The 13,686-nt window shown below is 41.4% G+C and overlaps 1 protein-coding gene across 2 annotated transcripts in view; it reads right to left on the bottom strand.

Moving 5' to 3' along the window:
- Positions 1–12,669, bottom strand: part of PAFAH1B1 (platelet activating factor acetylhydrolase 1b regulatory subunit 1) — a 36,672-nt gene extending 24,003 nt beyond the window's left edge. The window contains exon 1 of one of the 2 annotated variants that reach the window (XM_075112805.1): positions 12,456–12,669. The gene's annotated coding sequence lies outside the window, so the exon portion shown is untranslated. Of the gene's footprint in view, positions 1–12,219; positions 12,395–12,455 lie in introns of those variants that run through there. The other variant, XM_075112806.1, reaches the window with a different exon arrangement.
- Positions 12,670–13,686: the final 1,017 nt, after the last annotated feature.

The raw sequence follows: 13,686 nt of genomic DNA, 5'->3' as shown, positions 1-13,686 counted from the left end.
TACATAAAAAATCACATTTAGTCTGTAAATTCCTTCAGAGTTCATTATGTTTTTGCTTATCAAAGTACAGTGGATGCTAAACAGTACTAAAATTTGGTTGGAATACATGTCTGGTAAAGACACTGTGCCCTGAATCTGGCATTTAGCTTTTATCTATTTCAAGCTGATCATCTACTTTGTAAACCTACAATGAGACTAAACAGATGTTTTCAAACACACTTAAAAACTGAAGTTTTTAAAATCAAAACCAGCCTGCTGTCTTAGTTTTAACTGCTAAAATAGTATTTCTGGACTTAATCCTTGAGATTTATTGATTACTGCTGTTAATTACTGCATAGATACCACAGCTCATCCAAATATTTTAGAGCAGGATGAAAGTTTTGTTATTTTTTGTGTTTTACCACTGTTACAACTTTGTTTAGCAATTTTAATAACTCATTGCTACAGCTTTAATCAGAAGGTTCTATCTGTATGTGGCAGGGTACCATTCAACTCTTCCAAAGTAACACATATATTGTACCATGACCAAATTGAACCCATAAATACGGAGGTCAAAGAAACCATTAGCTACTAGTTATTTACTCATGATATAAATCGTACCTTCAGTAAGATGCTACACTGGTCCCTGCAAGGTATTAGTTCAATCAGGGATTTAGCATTCCAGAAAGAACGAGGGCTTTTGTCCTTTAAACTGCCTTATGGGAATCACACCACAGGAAGGAGCTGCGCTAGGTGCTTACCAGCTGCCATCATGCAACAACCAAGCTTATTAACTTCTCCACCAATCTTGTCTTCAACAGGGTCTTTCACATTAAGTTCTTATGAAGCCCTTCCAAATCCAAGCATTTTCATAAATGTATCCTGAGAAGCTGTGACATTGCAACCAACCTTGTCATCTTCTGCAGTATTTTACCAGCTAGATCAGTTCAAGGTTCTCCATTGTCTTTCCTTCACTCCCAGCAAGTGTGTCAAAAATACTGCTTATGGATCACCACCATAAACAAATCACTGAACCAGCTCAGCTGACTAACAATACCCATTTCTGCTCATCAGAGAAAGTTATACTGAAAATTACTCCCAATTGAGATATGATCCATTTAACTTGCTAACCGCAATTAAGACAATTACTTATTTTATCAGAAACAACATATACACCAGTAAACTTAAAATATATAGATGGGAAATAATATTTGTCAAACTCATCTTTCATTCTGGAGGTACGCTTGCCTTGCTAGATTCAGCTGAGCATGCCTCCGAAGCACAAGCAAGACCCAATCTAACATGCATGCATTAGGATCACTGCTTTGCTTTCTCTGTGAGTGACTATGCTACACAGCAAAACCATCTGTATCAAAGCCTTGTTGACTGGCAGTGCTCTGCTACCACAGCAATAAAGTTTAAGAAAATCTACACAAATACCAAGTAGTGACATACAGACAGAAAGCAGAAAGCTATTCCAAGTTCGCTGTGAACGAGTACTCCTTGCAGACCTTTGTAGGTTCTAACCATATTTTTAAAGTCACCTCAATAAAGCTACAGAAAGTAGAGAAAGATGTATTACATTATAAGGCCTTTACAAGTTTCAGAAGTTCAATTTTACTGGCTTCTTTCACAGCTTAAGTTACTCTGATTACTTAAGCCAGGGCTTCCATCATCGAGAAAATCCTCATCAGCACCATGATGAAAGCCATCTCACCCACTGGAACTCCAGGCTCAAAGTCCTTATCATTCTGGTAATCTAAGTCGTCAAGCCTACAGAAACATTTGCTTACTAGCTACTACAGAAAACAGTAAAGCAGCCGTACTATGTTCTTAAGTACTTTTCCTATCTCCCGTAATTCCCACAGGCACATAGTCCTTCCTGTGTTTTATATTTTCTCTCTAACTTGTGAATTTTTATGAGTTAAATCAAGAAAACTTTCAACATCATTCCTTGGTTCACAACATCAGCAGCAGCAGCAATTAAATTTATCAGCATCACCCCAAGTTCACCCTGCTGCTGTCTAGCAACCTAACAACCACTGCTGACCAATCTGTTATTGCAGATCTTGGAATACACATTCATAGCTCCTCCAGGAACTTAAAAATAAATAAATTAAATTTCTGCAGTCTTAATGACCGTTGCTTTGGCTCTGTAAACAGTCTTCCCCACAAAAACACAAGCTATATACACTAAACACATAAGTGTGGCTCATTATACCTGAAATTAGAAGAGAGAGATGGCATAAATTACAGAGCAAATGTATTAGCAGATACAGAACAGACCAACACCTTTCAACTCTGAAAGATTATCAGAGTTCTGCACTGCTGTGCTTTAAGAACAGTAAATTTTTGCTTTTTGCAGAATCCCAATATCCTAATAAACTCAACTACGAGACCATCTGTTTTTGAAGCATTATTATGACAAAATCATGTATTTAATATTCAACAAGAATATTTCTTTGAAGGAGAAAAAATCTGAGATCACGCACTCAGACTGGCAGGTTAGGCACACCTAATGCTAAGTACTTGGGTGTTGAAAAGGCATATAAGCCATTATGAACGCATGGAACACACAACTGGGTTCACATTATGAAATCAATTACAGAGTTTTAGACTGCTCACATTTAGCTTCAAATTTAAATCTTAATTTGCAGTAAGTTACATTTCCAACAACCTGTGTAAAACTCAAAATAGTCTTGAGTGTCTAGCTGCATGCTACCAGCTTTCAAGGTGTTTCTCTAACACATTCTACTGCTCTTAAAAGATGTTTTAGCTGGAAGTCGTCTCCTTATGTTTTCTTCTGAGTTTGTGAATGTATCGGAAATCCTAGTTTGGTCAGCTTCCTCTCTCAGGTAATTTTTCAATCCCAGTGAAAGGCAAGTCATTTATGAGGTGGTAGTCTAGGCCAGAGCCACCAAAAGAATAACTGAATTGATATAATCAGAATTAAATTCCACAATTCTTTAGAGCTGAGACCCTCCATTTACGCATTAAAAAAGTAGAAACCCTTGTTGCATTGTCACTTGCTACATGGCTGACACATTAGATCCTTACAAAGTTTTTCAACAGTGTATCTTGTTTCATAACATATTAACAAGAGGTTTAACAAAGTGGTTATTTGTGAGTATTTGCAGGCAATTAGAGCTACAGTCCTTTACAGGAGAACTAGATTACAATTAATTGTACTCTTAGACCTCTAGATTATACAGCTAAATTCTAGCAAGTATATAAACAAGTATATAAAACACTTTTTAATCTAGGCTAATTTTAATGCTCTGATTTTGTTTTAAACCCGGTAAGCAAAAAGCTGCTTATCAAACTCAAGCCACAGAATAGGACAACACTTCCCACAAACGTACTGTACAGATTCCATAGAAGCTGCCATTTCAATACACATCTAATTAAAAGTGAAGTAGTATCCCTATTTCTTGGGCATAACTACTATGACCTGAAAAGGTTTGTTAGAAATCTGTCTCCATTGTTAATAGGAAAGAAAAACGGTAACAAGTAAAATAAAACGACCAGTTCTCTTCTTTCCCGGCTCCACCTCACCCTGCCGTTACAGCAGAAAAGCACACATACAGCATAATCGCAAGAAAACAGCCATGCAGTTCTTACAGTGTGGCAAACACACCTTATCCTATAAAATGTTAGGATTCATCACCTGCTAAGCTGGCAGGGATGAGTCGAAGAATACAAGAAGCTACTCAGTTATGAGCTAGTTTAATCTTTTTTCCACTTTTCAGCCTACATCAGTAAAGCTAGCTGAAGGATTATGAAAAAGTGAGCTCCAACAACTATCTTATTTTGGAAAAACAAAAAAAGCAAATCTGACCTGAATTATAACTCTGAGCCTTATTTTTAATTCACATGTTTAGTAAGCCTGTTATTCTGCAATTAAGTGAAGTATTAAAATGCCCATAGGTCTTAAACACAATTGCTTTGCCAAGGATATCAATATAGTATTACACATGCTATAGCATTTTGTGAAGTGTTTGTTCACATTTTGCAATAAGTTACCAAACATATTTTCCAGTTCCGTTAAAGGTTTATCAAAGCAAATATATTTTTAACACAAAAAACTGAAAAGTCCTATGCCTGTTTTCTTCTCCATTTCACCTACTTTTACAGGTTAATTGAATTGACTTTGCTAAAAACCTGATACAGTAGCTTACTTCTGAAAATAATTCAACAATAAATCCATGGGGAACTAGAAAGTAATCTATAGCAGATCAGATATAGTGCCTATGTTCCAAAGACTTGGAATGCAGGTTATAATTACACCTAAAAAATAAAGCTGAGAAATGTCATCAGGATGCTACAAAACAGGTGCAAGGTACCTACTTTATATTGCATGTTCCCCAAATAAATGAATTTCTGTCCTAATTAGAGATGTACTTTTTGAAATAAACTTATGTGTCCATCTACTTGTCCTTCCTATTCCAAGTTATAACCACTACTTAACAGATCACTGGCAGTCACTGCCTACCTTTAGGACTGTAAAACAACAAAAGACGTTTTTGGTCTTGTTACCTTCCCAGGCACCAATACGATGTGACTTTTTAATACATTTGGACGAAACTTGCTAGAGGAATTTTTTTTTTTTTTAGAAGTCTTTAAGTTAATCCAATCTTGACATTTATCCTCCATCACTTCAGTTTTGCAATTCTCGTAGAAGTATGATACAATTAACTCTCAGGAGAAACATCTCAAGCACATAGTCACTACATACCATTTTAGTGCCTTTAAGCTTCTTCCAGGTCAGAGCTCAAGTTTGTGGTTGCCATGTAGACTTTTGTAGAAAACAAGTGAAAACATCCTACTTCTAGCCTGTCTGTTCAGTTCTGTGTGAAAATGCATGTAAAATAGCTACCAATAAATGAACAACCTGGAAAAAAAGCAGGCTTCAGTAGAATAGAAACCTTTAAAATGCATGAAAAAGTTTTGAACATAGAACTCTTTACACTGCTGTTTAGTATGTTATGCTAGCGATAGGATAGCAAGGAATTACTTCACAAAATTCATTTTAAACTCATATTAAGCCCATGGGGTTTTCACTGAACTCTACCAGAAAGATGAACGACTTTCTGGTCAGACAGGTTAGTGAAATTGAGGGGGTGTGGTAGAAGAACAGGGCAGAGGGAGAAGGGGGGAGAAGGGTTAGTGTTACAGTGGGCTAAAGTATTGCAAGCTGCAACTCTAAACCTGGTCAGAGAAATTCCCAGTGCACATCATGGTTTATCAGATTACTTCAGCAGAAGATATTTTTCAAAATAATTTTTGCTAGGTCAAACAATACATATGCATTTTGCGATAGCAATTCTAGGACATTGTATTTCAGCTACATTCTCTTAGCCACCAAGAGAAGACTGCATGTACTCAAAATAGTTTCTTACAGTCGCTCAGCAGTCATGCATGGGATTTGAACTTTGTTCTTTCCAGTTCTTCCCCTCATCCTTTTCTAGCTTGAAGAATTAAGGAGTAGACTTACAACTGTAAAGGAGGTCACAGGCCTATATCCAAATTTAAATATTTCAATAATTAAACTGCCTGTTATACTGGAAATGTGATGTTAAAAATGATTGTGAATTGATTAAATTTATATATGAAAAACATTTGGAAGGGAACTTGAAGGAACACCTATGTTGAAGCTTTAGAAACAGGAGAAGGTCAAAACCACAAAGAAAACCAAACAAATATTCAGATAGAACTTCCACTCTTTGCATGATGAGTACACTGTTAGTCCTTTAGCCATTTTCAAAGCTTGTTGACCAAAAATGGCTTCCCTTGACAAGGGGGGGCGGGGGGAACCAAACCCAAATGATCATCATATTTGTCATACATACATCTTATCCTATTCCAGAGAACAGAGTTTAATCTTTCATGACACTGGTACCAAAAGTAATGAAATCAGGGTTCTTGTAGAAGGTGCCTCATCTTTCTTATGACCCAATCTTCACCTACTACACTGCTGCCTCTAATGCAGATCTGAAGTTGTGGGAACCAGTCCCTATGAAACTTTACCAGCATCCCTTCTCAGAATCCCTACATCATCTGCTGAAGAGAGCTACTGCTCTCCCTAGAGGAAGGTCCCTCATCTAAGCCAAGAGAGCAGAAGACAAACACAGAATTACTTCTTGTACTGCTGAAATGGAAAACACCTTCCCATACAGAAGCAATGTCAGAAAGCACAAAACAAGGCCAAGAAAGGCCAGACAGTAGGCAGCAGACCACAAATATTCACAACCATCTCAATTCTCATTTTCCTGATGTATAAATTTGTGATTGTGATATGCTGTGGTACTGGAAATTATCACTCATACTCATCCCAGCCTTATTATTAGTTTGACAGAACCATTCCAAGTTTGTTGGAATAGTGTTAGCTATTCACAAGATTTTTATTACAGAAATGGCGTGCATGATGTTAGAACTTTAACACAATCCTCACTGTCTGCTGCAGATGAATATTAGGGTCAGAGCTCCTCTGTTAAACTTCCCCTAATCTAGTATATGCTTGCTGCCTACAAATCCAGCTGAGTGAGAACCAAAAACTTCTACCATTACTGATTTAATAGACACCATCTGTTTCAAAATACATATACACACATTAATGACATCTTCCTCATAATGGATTGTAAAGGCACTAGCATTTAAACAAACCAAACAGTTTATCCAATGTTTTTCTTCACTACAAAACACAGGTGAGTCAAGCACAAGACAAACTTCCAACATTGTTCTTTTGAGGAAGAAACAGTCATTTATCTACAGATGAACAGACTAGATGTTTCTAACCGATCTTCCTCTAGTCTTAAAGAAGGATAAACTTAACACCTTTGCTTTAGCACTAAGCTACCTCCCTGCAGAAAAACAAGGCAGAGGCAATCTGCAGGAGCAGGGGGAAAAGACACTTGTCTAATTAAACCAAGAGAACTTAAGATCTGTGGAGCACAATAGGAACAATTAACATTGATACAAGAGAGAAGGTATAAATAATCTCAATCATGAAGGCCATTGTGCTATCTCAGATGCAAACTAGCACAGCATCATGCCATAAAACCTGTTACCTTTAGCCCTACCTCAAAAGAGGTATGCCAGCTGACTCACCAACAAGCAGTGGAGAACAAGAGGTGCTTCAGAAAAGCTTATCTACAAACTCACTCAGCAGGGACCTAGTTAACAACAGACCTGAGAAAATTACAGGACAGACATTTGCCACAGCAGCACCACCTATAAACCTCAACCCATATGGATTGTCCCATAACTGGAAATACCTTTTCAAGACTGCAGCAACTAGTTACTGGTTAAAAATATCAAGTAAGTCTTCCAAAATCAACGGAATCACAACCACAAAGGTATATTTATTACATTAAATTAGTTAAAACCCTTATCCAAAAGTCCATAAGCTGCCAAGTCAAACTGCTGGGCTGTCTCAGAAGCACTGCCAACAAGGAGGAAATGGCAAAAGTACTTCTAAATGTATTAACTAACAAGTACTTTGAGTTCATAATGTTAATTTTTTTATATAGTTATGCACACATCAGTGCACTTGATACTGCTTAGTAGAACAATGCTGTGCACACAGAATTTGCTTTGAAGAGGATTGTATGTTTATAGTACTGATGAACTGGATCACAGCAAACACTTATTTCACACATAACATTTTTCCTTAACAGTACATGCCATTATGAAATGATATGATAGGTGGCTTCCATGACAGTGAACTAAAAGCAAGACAGCATAAGTCACACCTGTCTAATCCCCTAAAGAGAAAGCATGAGGTTAAAAAAAAAAGAAAAAAGAAATAGCTTTTAAACATGCTGAATGAGGCAAGCATTGCCTCATTCAAGTCCTGCATCAATGAGTATGAAGAAGAAAAGGCCCTTCTTTAAACAACTAAGATAAGACACAAGTTAGATATACACATTCGTACCGAGCAAGTTTGCCAGGTTAAAACTAGAACTAAATTATTCATCACACAAAAATCATGGTTCTTTCAAATGTTGCTAATACATAACACTCATCAGTAGGTCTCAAAACATGGTAGGAATGAGAAAAAGCATTGTTCTGAAGTAACTGTAATACAAGAAACAGAGACATTTAACTCAACGTGAGCTAAGGGCACCACAATGAAGCTGACATAATACAGCTACAGCTCAAATCACACCACTGCATTTTCAGTAATGGCACAAGCCTTCCATGCAGAAGGTGACCATGTGAGCACTCCTGCTAACTTGGACAGCATTTATAGTAAGAATTCAGATGAAATAACTTCATATACTTGAAAACTAGTTTTAAGCAGGTCATGATTATGTCTTAGTGTAAATGCCTATTTTTAAAAACTTAAATCGAGGTGTAACCTACTATGTCAGGCAGATCAAAAGACAAAGCAACATCACCCATTAATAAACACCTATGCTCACAACACCCAAAAGCCACATTAGGAGCCCCATTCCCCTTGTGTCAGGTAATAAATTAGCTCCTGAGAAAGCCATTCAACCCAGGCAAGGCTTAATCAACTGAATACATTTTTAGTAGACAGGTTGTTCTGCCAATGATATTTAAGCTCTTATAAAAGGAGAAAGAGGAGACCAGCTGTAACTTCATTAACAGATCTGCATGTATAGACAGTACATGACTTACTACTTGTCTATAATAAACCTCACAGGAGAAATCCAGAACTATTTTGATTAACACGCATGGCTCTGATACTTGGGAAATATCTTCAACTGCCATCAGAAATCACATATTATAGGCTGGATACTCCCCCACATCCTATATGAAATCAAAATTCTCTATTAATAATAATTAGTGATTTTTATTGTCCTTTTGATTTCCTAAATTTAGGCCTAAGCAGCTTAGTTCTCTTTTTCAGGCTGACAAGTATGCCAGTGTTCACTTCATGGACATTTCAGCAGCCCTCCCACAGTCTTTGCCTTTAGTTTACAAAATGGTCCTGAAGTTCACAAAAGTAGGGGAAAGCTGACCAAAACGAAACTGTTCAAAAGCTGCTCCCCTTCATGCTACAGTAATTCCACTCTAGTTCATGAACACCAGAAGCAGCTACAGAGGGTTGTAAATAAACTTTGTAACAAACATACACAGCATATTTCTGAGCTATAGAGAGGTAGGGGTTTTCCAACTATTGTTTGCCCAGAATATTTTAAGAGGGTATTTATAATTAGCACCGATGGAAGCTGGTTATAGAGTTCCTGAAGAAAGACATGGTTGGAGTGTTGGGCAAGACAGTCAACAGATGTTAGTTCAATAGCTGTCCCATCGATAGCTAGTTGGATAGACAAAAAAGTTGAGAGCAGACAATACAACCCTAGCACTCAAGGCTGGGTGGAGCATAGGAGACTGTACAGGCAGAAGAGTCAGCAATACACGCAAGACAGACCTTGCATACAGTCATAAAGGTAAGCACTAATGCCTTTTTCTTTTGTAGAAAAGAAATTAACAATATACTCCTGCACAGAAAGTAAGCACCATCATTTAAAGGATAAAAAACAACGAAAGTTATAAGGAGGCAAATGTTTCCTTGATTCTTCATTGCTCTTAGCCTGGATTCATTTTTAGGCACAGGCAGCTAGTGAACACATCCATTGAATCCTGCAACATCTACTCTAAGTGAATGAGCTACATCTTATAAAAAAAGCCACTACCCTTTAATTTTGGGCAAATTAAAACCAAACACAGTCTCATCTGTGGCCACCTACCATCAAAAACCGGACTCCAGAACTGAGAAACACCCAAGAAAAAGCAAAACCTGCTTCAGAATCATTCATGTTCAGTGTTGTACTCTCTCTGATCAGCACCAAATTTGGGTGGGAATGCCATGAGCCCCACCTGGAACAGAAGAGCACTTCTACAAGCAGCCCATCCTAGGTGCTTCATCTGATCCCTATTGTACTCCCCAAATCCTTTGTTCTAACGAACGCCTTTCCTACACAACTTTAAGTCTAAGCATCAGTATTACCCCCATGATGCAGCAGTACCCGAGTGCTACAGTAATGCTTTTACAGAGCCATATTGTTCAAAAGCACTTCCAAAAATCTTGAGATGTTATTTTATACGAACTCATCACATAAAGAAGGGTAATACAATTACGTACATATTCAAATAGGAGTTACTCTACTGTGAGCACCAGAGAAAGCAGGGATTGTCTTTTTTTGTGTGTCCACCCATAAGCCACTCAAACCAAGAAGTTACAGGAACAAATGATAGCACTAAGCAACAATGCAGGGGGTTCTCTATATTTCAGAGAATCTTGTGTGTAAAATACCCACACAAAAATTATAATTCTTATCCAAAGTGTAAATAAAAATAAATTCAACAAGTGAATATCTCAGTCAATAAATTGAAATGGTTATCAGACAAAAAAATTATGGCTTTGCAACAGTGACTGGTCACTTCTGTCAGACAAATCAAGATCCACCCTGCAGAAAAATAAGCCTCAAAACAGAATGCGAGATTTGTTTCATTTCAGAAGGTTGCTGCACCATTAGATTCTTCCCTAAAGAAGAGACTTCATTGTTACGGCAATTAGTATTCCTCCACCCCAGCAAAACGCAAGCAAAGAAAAAAAAAAGCTATGAAAGGGTAATCTAGCCATTTCGCAGCTTTGCCTCCTTACTCCACCCAGTCTCTTCTCTGCTCAATGGCTCCACACAGCATCCATAAACATGGTAATATCAAAAGGAACACACAAAAATGAGATCCCTGAGAACAAGCTAGAGATTTGCAATAAACCTTTCTGTTTAAAAATATTTTCTTTGTTTAGTTCCCTAATTTTCCTCTGTAGCAAAATTACTCTAAGGGTAAATAACATTTTGATAGCAGACCCTCCCTTTTCCGAAAACCAGCCGAATGCTGCACAATCATTTACAAAATGATCATCACTGAACATAGGTTCTTTAATCCCCATCTCCTAGTACTACATAAACAATACTGTCATAGCAATATACACTTAAAAGAATCTCCACATAAATATTTAATTCAGCCAGGCCAATATGCCCAAACATTTATTTACAGTAAAATAGCGTTTATTAAAGATTTTTAATATAGCTTAGATTAACAGGGGGATGGTGGAAGGTTAGATAATTCATTATGAATTGACTTGACCTGCAACAACCAAGCCCTCTGCTGCAGCACTATCAGCAAGGAAATTTCACCAGTGATACTATGGCAAAGAAATGGAAGGTGTCACATTATTATTGGTATTAAAGGTCAAGTTTAATTGCATCCACCTTAAACAAGCAAACAAAAAAAAATCTCACACCCACAGAACTGAGTAAACCCTAAACTTTTTAAGGCACCACTCCCACCCCCCAACTTCCATTAAAAGCCCTGCCTGCGTATAACCTCCTGCCGAAACAAAAACTCAAGAATATCAATAAATAGGGTATTTTAGCAAATTCGATTAGTATTAAAGGGTTTTCAAGGGAAGTCTGTGCAACTGTAGACAACCAGGCAGCGATATGACCCCAAGAAGGGGAGATTAGACCTCCCCCCCCGTTTTTACTGCAGCTGGTTCTGAAGGTCTGAGCCACCTCCTATCAACGCTCTCCCTGCTAGATCACTGCAGGAAAACGGGGTGGATGTGAAACAAATTCTTAAAATAACGCCGACTCCTTTTCCCTGTATTATCAATTCTCGTTTTGTTTTCCGTGCTGCGGCCGACTCTGGAGATCTGGGCCATCTCCTGACAAACGCCTGCCTTGCCCTCGGAGAGGACGGGGGAGAAGAGAACAGGAGGAAACCCTCCAGGAGGAATCCGGGGAAGAGATGCTCGCTAACCTCTCCGGCACACAGACACCAGGCTCCTCGCCCCAGACTACATTTTTTAAATCATTATTTGCGCCTGGGCCATCGCCTCCTCCCCAGTATCTTGCTAAGTCACCAGAAGAAATGAAGCGGCCTAAGGGAGGTGGGGGGGGGTGGGGAAGGACAGGAAGGCCGGGAGAGCCGGAGCCCACCGCAGGGGCTCCTCTCCCCTCACCCCACCCCGCTCTCTTGTCTGGCCCACTCCTCCCCCGCGCCCTGTTTTCCTGCTAAGTCACCAGCAGCAAAGACGGCGCCGGAGCCCGGGAAGGGCCAGCGAAGAGGGGAGGGAGCCGCACCCGGCGGCCCCCACCCCACCCCGCCGCGCCGGGGCGCGGGGACCGTCCCCCGCCTTGCCTCCCTCCCTCCCGCCCCGCCGCCCTGCCTCCCCCGCCTCCTCCCCGGCTCCCTCCTCACCAACGGGCGCGGCCGCCATTTTGAGAGCGAGCTGGAGAGAAGGAGGGAGGGGGCAGGAGAGGGAGCGGAGGGCGGGGAGCTGGAGGAGAGAGGAGGGGGGAGCGAGAGGAGAGCCGCGCCGGCCGCACGGCCCGCCGAGCCCCACCGCCGGCCGGGACAGCCTCCCCTGGGGGGCAACGGCGGCTGGGGGAGGGCAGGGGAGGCAGGCGGGGAGGGGAGGAGCGCCCCGGCCTTACCCGAGCCGCCACCAGCGCCGCCGCTTCGCTCTGCTCTGTGGGGCCGGCGCCGCCCGCCTCTCCCATTCACCGGTGCGGCGGGGCGGGGCGCAGAGGAGGGGGGTCCCGGAGGCTCTCGCCGCTCGCACCGCTCCGCTCCGCGGTCTGTCAGTGGCGCCCCGGCCGCCAGGAGGGAGGGAGGGAGCGGCGCGGCCCGCCGCGCGACTGCGCATGTGCGCGGCAGGGGCGGGGACAGCCGCTGGCCACCATCTTGGGAGGCTGAGGCGCAGGGCGCGTGTCCCGGCCTGCCCCGCGCCGCCCGCCTCCCGGCGTGCCCCGCGCGGGCCCGGAGCGGCCTGCGGGGCCGGGCCGCCATCGGCAGCAGGCCGCGGGCGGCAGCCCCGCTGCCTCCTTCGGCCTCCTCCGGTCCGCCACCTTCCCCCCCGCCATCGGGCCTTGTAGCTCCTTGTAAGTGACCCTTCCCAGACGCCTGTGCTCGTCACACACCCACACACACACCCGCCCACACCCCCGTCACTGGCACTGCCGTTCTTCGTCAGTTAGTGATGTCTGTGGCAAAAAAAAGCTTCCAGTATCAGTGAAGAGACTCATACTACCAGAGGTGCTTGGAATTAAAAGAAAAAGGCGGGTAAATAGGTATTATTTTAATTTCTCTGTACAGTGTAGCATGGAGAGTACTTCTCGGGCTGTCCTCATCACTTGTGCTTGCACGGCGAGAAGCACACGATCTGCATCAGCGCTGAGCAAAGTGATGGAGAGGACAGTGAGACGGGGTCTTGCAATGCAGTGCGGCACAGCTTTCTGCTCTGGGTAGCCGCGAAGGAGCTGATGCCTGTTTTGTTCCAACCAAACTGGTGCAACTGCAAAGAAAAGTCTTGAAGCAGTTATACTGCTCCTTTCTCTAGGCTGTTGCATTTGGTCTCACTGCACAGATACACTGTTATGGCGTGTTCTGGCTTGTGTGGAATCTGCTCCTGAGACAGCACTATTTTTAGTGAGTAACCTTGTCCACAGACCTAGAGCTACCAGATTTGAAAGAAGCATGCACATCATGTGTGACCATTACTTCTGCATGACTGGAGATCCAGGAACTTGGCATGTCCATGTGCATCTTGTTATTGCACATTCATAGTATCAGTATGAAAAAAATGCCTTATGCTTGGAATAGAAAGTTTTCACAATCTTCCACAAACCCCGCTTACTTAAAACTCAAAATATCCTTGGTTTAATA

This window comes from Phalacrocorax aristotelis, chromosome 18 (genome assembly GCF_949628215.1).
Source record: "Phalacrocorax aristotelis chromosome 18, bGulAri2.1, whole genome shotgun sequence".
Classification (NCBI taxonomy): Eukaryota; Metazoa; Chordata; class Aves; order Suliformes; family Phalacrocoracidae; genus Phalacrocorax; species Phalacrocorax aristotelis.
The sequence above is the reverse complement of the archived record's forward strand: the minus strand, read 5'-3'. Positions and strand labels throughout refer to the sequence as shown.